The sequence below is a fragment of the Tetranychus urticae genome, chromosome 1 (assembly GCF_039701765.1).
Source record: "Tetranychus urticae isolate SD_2017Ah chromosome 1, NJAU_TeUrti_SD_1.0, whole genome shotgun sequence".
Taxonomy (NCBI): Eukaryota; Metazoa; Arthropoda; class Arachnida; order Trombidiformes; family Tetranychidae; genus Tetranychus; species Tetranychus urticae.
Genome location: NC_142958.1, coordinates 26,243,578 through 26,253,138, shown reverse-complemented (window position 1 = coordinate 26,253,138; position 9,561 = coordinate 26,243,578). Strand labels below are relative to the sequence as shown.

The 9,561-nt window shown below is 31.0% G+C and overlaps 1 long non-coding RNA gene across 3 annotated transcripts; it reads left to right on the top strand.

Annotated features, from left to right (window-relative positions):
• The first annotated feature begins 3,910 nt into the window (after nt 1-3,910).
• LOC107364657 (uncharacterized) lies at nt 3,911-7,313 on the top strand. 3 transcript variants are annotated; one of them, XR_016198822.1, is made up of 5 exons: nt 3,911-4,089; nt 4,197-4,561; nt 4,643-5,256; nt 5,335-5,658; nt 5,827-7,313. It is a non-coding gene; the product is annotated as an uncharacterized LOC107364657 (long non-coding RNA). The 3 variants fall into 3 exon arrangements; XR_001569209.3 differs by having other exon boundaries at nt 4,170-4,561; nt 5,335-7,313; XR_001569208.3 differs by having other exon boundaries at nt 3,912-4,089; nt 5,335-7,313.
• The last annotated feature ends 2,248 nt before the right edge of the window (nt 7,314-9,561 follow it).

Genomic DNA, 9,561 nt, shown 5'->3' with positions numbered 1-9,561 from the left:
CCGATTGAGCTGTAATTGATAAATCGTATACAACGAAACTGCGGCAAATAAAGAAAGGATAAATAATTGGTGCTCTTATAACCAAAACCCAATGGTCAAATGCATTTTGAGGTGAATCAGGCCAAGTATGGTATATAATTCCAGCATCGCCTATGATAAGGCACATTACAGTACTGAGTGTAACTGAATAATAGATAACTTTATGAGTCCAAAAGTATTTTCTCGTTTCATAATCACATTCAATTTGCAAATCATACCAAAGATCCTGAACTTTTTTCACAAAGTTGTGGTTATATTTTAGATAAAATGTGCTAAAAAGACAGACTTGACCCAAAAAGTACAAAATAAAGTAAAAATTAGCTGTAAAAACTGTGTCGAACGAAATGCCACGTAATTTCAGCAAAAATCTAGAGTTTAGTAAACTCGTGATGAATACGAATAAACATTTTCCCCCGATTCCACTTGTTGAAGAAATATTCAACATTAACTTCGATGAAATTGAATCGATAGTTATTTCGGGAAAATTTGTTGATTCATCGCTTCGAATCCAGTACTTTAGCACTTTGAGTAAAATCATCATCTAACATGTAATATGAACAAATTTTATAAACTTGTTCAGTTCAATATAAGTTTGATTAATACAAATAAACACTGATTTGTACTTTTCTTCCATTGTGTTTGAATGGAATTGAATAATAAAACATTTTACAAGTGGGTATTTCATTTGATTTCATTTGATATTTATTGATGCAAGTATTCATACAACAGGCGCATTAATTGATAACTGATTGCAGTTTTAGGACTTCGAGATTTCAGTCAAAGCAATCAATAAGCTGAATTCAACTTTTCACAAAATCATAACGGTAAAGTTAATGAATATAAATCTTTGAATAATTAAATATGATAAATAAACCATAAACTCTAAAATGAGACGCAATCTTTGAATTATTCGGGCTAAATTAGTTTCTTTTACCAACTTGTGTAGACCCGTTAATGTAACCTACTGATAAACAAAGTAAAATAGCGTTAACTTCAATTCAATTTAATTTACTTTAAAACATTTTTGTAGCCATTTGTATTACAATGTTTCGTGGTAACGAGAACATGTCATTGTCTGAGAGAGAAAAACTTTATTAAATGTAGGTCTGAACTTCGAATGTTGCTAGAATTCCGATAGAATTGTACATTTAGTTATGAATATAATTAATGATGTTATTTTATAAAGGATGGGATAGCGATAATAAGCGTAATTAAGATGCTGAAAAGTGTAGTTATAGCAGAAGAGGTTAATGTACAAATGCCTCCGAGTGAAAATCCCAACTCATTGCAATTGACGAATAATGTAATCTGAAAGAAAAACACAAAATTCGAGTTGATTAAAAGCAAGAAAATTGAATATGTTGCAGTATCAAATCGACTTAACACTCACTTCATTGAGAGCCTTTAAATAGTTTGTTTTGAGTGATAATTTATACACAGTCGATAACAATTGTTGTGATTTTACGTGAACTTTGGAAGATAAATGAGTGATAAATATTGTAAATGTGGAATATCCAACGAAATTAAAAATCTGATACATGCGTGATAGTCCACTTTGTTGGACGAAAAAAATTGAATAGACCAGATAAATGAAATAATTTATGCAGATAATCAAGTATGCGAGTAGATACGGACTTACAAATTCGTTCATTTTATTGACCAAACGATGTGTTTGAAGATACTTTAGTCTTAGATCATGAATAACCTGAAAATTCAATGCTTTTTCATCTTTTAATGATTCCTTGTAAAGTCGCTTGGATTGAGTTTCGATGTATTCAATTGCTGTTTCAGCTGTAATTGATAAATCATATAAAATGCAATTGTTGCATACAATGTAAGGATAAATTATCGGCAATCTCATAACCGAAGTCCAGTAGTCAAATTGATTTTGGAGTCTTTTTGGGTCTGAATAAGGCCAATTATGGTAAAAATAGCTAATATCGTGAATAAAAAGACAAATAGTACCGACTGTAACTGAGTAATAGATGACTTTACGAGTCCAAAAGTATTTTCTGGCTTCATAATCAAATCCAATTTGTAATTCATTCCAAAGATCTTCAATTTCCTTCACAAAGTCGTGGTTATATTTGAAATAAACTAAACTAAAATAGAAGATTCCCCACAAAAAGTCCAAAATAGTGTTAAGGTCAGCTGTAAAAACTTTGTCGAACGAAATGTCAGGTAATTTCATTAGATATCTCAAGTTAAGCAAGCTCATGGCAAATGTGAATAAACACTTTCCCACAATTCCACTTGTTGAAGAAACTTTCAATATTAGCTTCGAGGCAATTGAATTGATAGTTATTTCAGGAAAAATTACTGCAACATCACTTCGTATCCAGTGCTGTAATACTTTGATTAAAATCATCATCTAACATGTAATATGAACAGAATTGCACTAATTTATTTAGCTAATTACAAGCGCAATCAAATAAACACTTTCAAAAGTACCATTTATCAACTGTGTTTGGATGGAATCGAAATAGATATTTCAAAATAGTGCATCAATTGAAAACTTTTTGAAGTCACAGCGATCAACAAACTGAATCAAACTTGCTGACGCACAAAACCGTAATGAGAAAGTTTATTAGATATGAATCTTCCATTTCAATCAATATTTTTAGCAAAGTTAAATTATGATTAATAAAGCATCAACTCTAAAACTAAACTGAAATTCTGAATAATTCAAACTAAATTTATTTCTTTGGCCATTTCTATGAATTGATTGAAAGTGTTTGGATTCACTTCATAATCTGTTTTGCAAAAGTAAAAGAAATCATTATTTAGATTGGTTGACTTCAATATTGTTTCAGAACAATCTTCTCAGTCCATTTGGTTATAACGATGATTGGGAATATAAAGGTTTGAAGAACTCCAAAATCTAGTTTTGCATTATTGAGACAAGAAATTAAGTTATCGAGTCAACAATCCTGTACATCATCGGGTTATTTTGCTGACAAGAGTCTCATCTTTGGCCTATTATAATGAGGGAAGGATAAAAGCATTTTTTCCTAATTGATTTTGGAATGTTTGTTTTAAAGTTACGGTAATTATCATCATGTTTAAAGGATGATTCAAGATTCCTTGCTAATGAGAGTTTTGGTTTTCAAAGAGTTGCATTCATTTGTTAACATTGAGCGAGATTGTTCAAACATTTCCAACCGCTAATCAACTAATTTCAATGTTTGTCAATTTAAAAATAACTTTCATTTGGCTAAAACATTTACTTTACTCGACACTTCATCAAAGTTGATTGAGCCTTAAATGTCATCTCAAAGTTGAACATTTGTTTACCTTCATTTCGCTTCCTCTTTGTGACCCTTCTTTACGTCCAACTTTGACCTTACCAGTCCAACGAACTTCACTCATGTCCATTCAAACTAACCATTCAAAGTACTCAAGTATCGGCTCATCTCTATTTAGCCTTTTTTTCGTTTATTAAATTTCTCAAAGCGGATTACCTGTTTGAATGAAGGGTTTAGAGGTGAGAAAAATTGATCAAGTGCTTGGATAAAAGTGCGATTAATCCTGTTGGATAAATTGCACCCAACAATGACTATTATCATCTTATTTTCGCTATTATAACCATTCATAGTTCATCTTATTTCTTTATCATTTCAATGCTTTGTGTCTTCATTTCACTATTACTCTGGATTGACATATTTTCAGCCTCTACTTTTACCTTTTTTTCATTCTCTATCATTGTTATAACCAAACTAATCTGCCATTAAATAGTCTTAATAGAGATGTTACCATTGAAAAGCATATTTGTTGAGAATCAGTTGATTTAGTTGAACTCTTGTTGATGGAAAAGTGAATTTTTGAGGGAAAAATTGGCGATCATAATTAATAGACAACCCCTTATTGTCTTTTCCGTTATTTATTGATTTGAATTTTAACTCGTCTGCTTTTTTAATTTCATTTAATTTCAAGTTATGCAATTTGATTTTTTAGCCTTGTGTTTATTATCTATTTGGCTGGTCTTTTTTGGCCCTTTGACCGTTCAGGCCTACAGTTTTAATTTGAAACTGCGTCTTATTTCGGTCACAAGTAAGTGTTAAAATTAAAGTGTGTGTGTTTAACCTCTTTTGTCCCTGACTTTTCTTGGCTTCTTGGTTTAATTTCAACAGCTTTTTTCTTAATTTTTCTTATCACAGATTCTGGTTAACTATCAGTTGGATATGGTTAATTTGGTAATTGTGTATGGCAGGTTTGTCTGTGATTCAAATTGGTTTGTACCAAGTGCAGTTATTGAACATATATCATCATCTTAAAAGGTTGTTTACTTGGACAAGTTGGCCGTGACTCTTGGTCAGGTTTAACCCTTACCATAAGTCAAGCTTCAATGCAGCTCCATCTCATTTAGTTGGCCTGATTTATGCCAAATTAAGTCAAGAAAATATTGCTTCCAATTGTTGGCAAAAATCTGTTCAATGTTATGCTTTGCCTTGGACTAACGTTTGGTGTTATTATCCACCAATAAGCCGTTTATAGATTTTGGTTCATCACTATTCATTGTAAAGTAAGTATTTTTTTCCTGTTAAAAGTCAAATTGATTGAGCTATTAGTAATTTTACCAATTCTCATTTTTCATACTTTACAGGTGTAATCTTTGATTGTGATTCATCCCACATTCATCTATTGAAGCGAAATTATACTTTCAAAGGACCAAAAATGCATGTGATTTTGGTTGTACGGATTTACCTTGAAAAAGATTACTCAAGTTTCCAGATTTTCTCTGCTCAATGGAAAGGTGATTCCAATCTTCATCAAAAGCAAATTAATGACTGTGATTATTGGAAATATGTTAGTGAGAAAAGCAAATGCTGTCTGCCAAAAAAAACGATGAAACATGAATGGAAGTTATTTTCAATTGGCTGATTAAAAAAGGTTGTTACAATGAAAAGTAGCAGCAATTAATAAGTACTTTGATTGGATTAAGTATTCACAGTTAAGCTGTTGACACATTATACATGCAAAAAACAAGAGCTTCAATGTAGAAGCGTGATTCACATTTTGTTTTTTACTTCACAAGGCAAAGGGGAAAAGGATTATTTAAAAGATGCTGAAAGCAAATGATTCTAATCATCAACATCATCGTCATCATCATTGTTGTAAAATGGAAAAGAATTGCTCATTTGATTGAAATTTAAAATCGCTTTAAGGTATAGAGTTATAATTAACCAACATAAAGCTCATTTGGTTGTTTTTTTACTTGTAAGTTGCTCAAACTATTTTTTGACATTCAATTCAAAGTTTCTCATCGTTTTTTTTACCTTGATTTATTTTTTTCAGATAACAATGCTTTTCAAATCCTATTAATTGATGATTCAACAAAGCCCAGTCAATTTACGGCCCAATACATTAGCTTATAATTGCAATTGTTTCCCCTCATCATCATTGCTATGAAAGGAAAGGAGAAAAAGGAAAGATCCTTTTCTTTGCCAACTTGATGTTACTGAATGTTTCTTGTACAATAATGGCTCTGAATTCACCTCTGATCTTTAGGTGCTGTGAAATGAAAAGTCTGGTTAAAGCTCAGAGCTGCTCATTATTGTACCCATCATTGTGACAAATCAAGCTTTTTTTAAAGCTCAACATCATCTTTACCTTTCAAAAGTAATTGCAATTCATTAATGAATGTTTCACAGTTGCAAAAAATTGGAAACAATAAATAACAAATGAAAGGCAATTTAATGAATTTCTTGCTGCAGTTATTAAAATGAGATTTTTTTCTCATTTTCTCTTCATTTTCCCATTCAAATCACTATTTTGGACTGTTCATAGTAATTGGACGAGCATTTGCTACAATTTACTTCGATTTTCACTTCATTGCTAACCATGAAATATCTTCATACAATAGATAAGTATTGTTCAAATGTTTTCTAAATGAATTGAAACTTCATATTTTTTCTCTGATGAACTCTTTTATTCTATTTTATACTTTTTAGGCTCATCATTTCATCAAAAATTCAAGAAAAACTGAAAAAGAGGAACAAAAGTTACAATTCAAGTTGAAGTCTTTGATTATGGAAGCTGATGGAAGCCCAAAAATACAAACCTGTAATTTGTAATTGGCAAATTCAACTATTCTGAATTGATAATTGTGTTCAACTCTGAAAAAGAAATGAATCCATTTAATGAAATGTCAAATTGATAAAATTTGAAACAATTATAAACAAGGAATGGCAAAAATTTCATCTTCTCTCCTGCTTCAGTTTCATCAAAGTGATCCTTTTCTCAATGACTTGAATGGCATTGTACTACATAATGAAGATGATAAGTTATCACTTTGCATCGTTCAAGTCCAATAAAGGAAGCATGGATAAAGAAGAGGTCTTGACGGGAGAAAAAAGAAGGAGGAAAAAAGTCAAAGAAAAGTCTAGTTGTCTTCAATCAAAAAGAGCTAAAGTGTACTTTATCATTATCGTCATCATTTTCAATACAACATCTCATACAATCCTGTCTTCCGACCATTGGCTGAGTCTTTATTTGCTTCACCATTTGCTTATTAATATATTTACCATACTTGAAAAAGCTGAAAGTGATGCAGAAAGGAAGAAGAGAGAGACAAAAAAAGAGTAAAGAGAAGAACAAAAAACTTGACATCTTCCTCTTCATCACCTCATCTTATTTACTACATTCACTTTGGTCCTCATACTCTTGGTATCATTGAAGATAATCATTATTATCACCATCATCATCATCATTTCTCTGCACTTTTCATTCTTCTCAAGCCATCTGAATGTCAACTTTATCCTCCTCATCATCATAATCATTCTCATCATTTACATGCCTTCCATAATCTCATGCATTCCAAGTAATTTCTTTACTCAGCCAAAGAACGATTCTTTCACCACTCAACCACTCGTTCAAACCTATTTGTGTAATTCAATTTTCAGGTCACTTATCAACTTTAATGAGTTGTCCAAATAATATCATTACACAAACACAGAGGAGTTAAAAGAATGCTTTGAAAGAGTAAAAAAAGCAATTTTTCTCTACTCAATTTTAATGTGAATCAATTGAAATTTCATGATACGTTTTTACTCTTTTTTTATATAATCATTACAAGGCTTGATTTACATTTCCAGTAATCTTTTACTCACAAACCAAGAGTAAAAAAACTCCAATTAAATCAAGCAAAATAAATCAACAGTAAGAAGAAGCTGAAGTGTAGAGACGAAAAAAAGGAGTAAATCTTGATAGATTTTTTTTCTTCTTCGGCAAACTTGCAATTGCAATTTATTAAATTAGTAATCATTATGTTCTCAGTTGCCTTTTCATTTTACTCTTTTCTCTCTCTTCCAACAATATATTCACATGAAATTCATTTATTCATTTGCATAGCGATAAAGATAAAAGTACATTTAGGATTGGGAAGCAAAAAGAGGAGCAAAAAAAACTGGCAAGAAAAAGGTTATAAACACATTTCCATGTTAACGAGGTAAACAGTGAAATTGAATTACCAATTTAGAATGCTCGCTAATCTATGATTAAATACAATTTTTAATATCAGATTAATAGACAGTAATTAAGACGAATTATCACCTTATTTTCACCTAAAGCCAACATTGAATTGAACAAAAAAAGCTCAACTGATTGATCATGTTAAGAAGAAGATGAACTTTGAAAAACTAAACTTGACAGGTAGACATTGAACTTGATTCATTATGATAGATTGAATTTCATTGTTTTGCCAAATGATTGTCTAATTGATTATGATTAGCGCCAATGATTTGGTAATTGAAATTAAATTTGATTCCAAAAACAATTTCGCCTTTAAACTCATTATTAGGGTTAATCATTTGAATTGCATCCATTAATCAAGGTTGACTCTCAATTGAACACAATTTCCAATTTTTTCAATTTTCCCTGCAAAGAAAAAGATTAAAGTAATCCAATCATTTGCCAAATGGATTAACATTGATTGAAACTTTCAGAGTTATTTTTAGGTGAAAAGTATTACAAAGTTTCACAGTTTAATCGACATTTGCATTTGATTGTCATGAGAAATTATTCATTTTGAGGTGAAAAGGTTGAAAGGTTAAAGGCTTTCTGACAAGTGAATAGCAAATGAAATGGTTTCCAGTAAATCACAATCAATTTACAAATATTGAAACACTTTCACCTCTTTTCCCTGAATTTTTCATGGAACATCTTTTTCCTCAAGTTTACTCTTTAATTAACTATTCAAATTAAAGCAACTTGAAGCTCAAGTTACTTGGTGTTTCCTTTGCTCATCTCAATGTTTCCAGTTTATGAATCTAAGCAAACAACTCTTTTCACTGTTAACCATTTGAAACTGAATTTTCATTTGAAACAAGTCATCATGAAGATGAGCAAAATGGCTGTATTCTGATGGAAGGAAGAAGAAGAAGAAAAGAGGAGCAAAAAATTGAATAGTAACCAGAATTTACAGAGGAAACAAATAAAAAACTATTCTGTGTGTCTGAGTTTATCTTTTCACTATTGATAATCATGAACCATGAAATTTATGCTTCCATCAAATTCAATTTTTTGTGCTTCTCTCAACCTTTTGTTGCACCTTCTTGTATTATATTAACCTTTGATTTAAGATTTTTTGGGTTCTTTTTCTTTTTCCTTTTCTTCGTTTCTTTTATAAGCTCATTCATTTTCACGCTGAGACTTTTACTTTTCACATCATGTAATAATATGCGTAAGAAGGGAAACAACACAAGATTCAATTCGCAGCTTTTTCTTCCTATTTTTTTCAAATGAATAACGTTTAAACACATTTGAGAAACAAAAGTGTAAAACAAACAAGTGTTCAGGGGAAACGTTTTCAAGCAAACAATCAAAAAGCAAGTAATCATTAAACAAATTGAATATTTATGCGTAAACTTTATTTAGATAGCATTTCAAGTTTCACTAATTTCAAATGGAGTCGTAAGTAAAAGCGATTACAATTTTGCAGAAAATCGTGAATTTTCAAGATGAAATACATGAATTATGCACTAAAAGGCAATGACACATTAGATGATGTTTCATTGTTTTTCAATCCTGACTACAATTAGTTTGAAATCAAGAGTTTAAACGTTTCCATGTACAATTCAAATCGATGGAAAGCTTGAATAGTAAAAGATTCAGGATGCATCGAAGCATATTCAGTTTGTTCATTTCTTGTTAGTTCACTAAGCTTTGACATATTTGCATTTCTTGAGACTTTTTTATGCTTTCGATCTGACCCTCGTCTTGATTCCGAAGTCAATGGAAGCTTCAATACAAGTTGCCTGTCGCTACTACCGAGTGAATGATTTAGAGAGGACTTTGGACTGTTCAATCAAGAGCAGTGGTAAAACTTGTGGTCGGATTGTGCTGGAAAGATGTTCAAACTTGATCATTTAGAGGAAGCAAAAACAGTTTTGGGTTAAAACAGTTTATCGATCCACATTGAACCAATGATTCATTAAACTTGAGGGTGAAATTGAAAATCCTTGTTGAGCGATGGTTCAAAGTCAAAACCAGAACATTTTGAGCCGTCATCATTTGATCCGTATC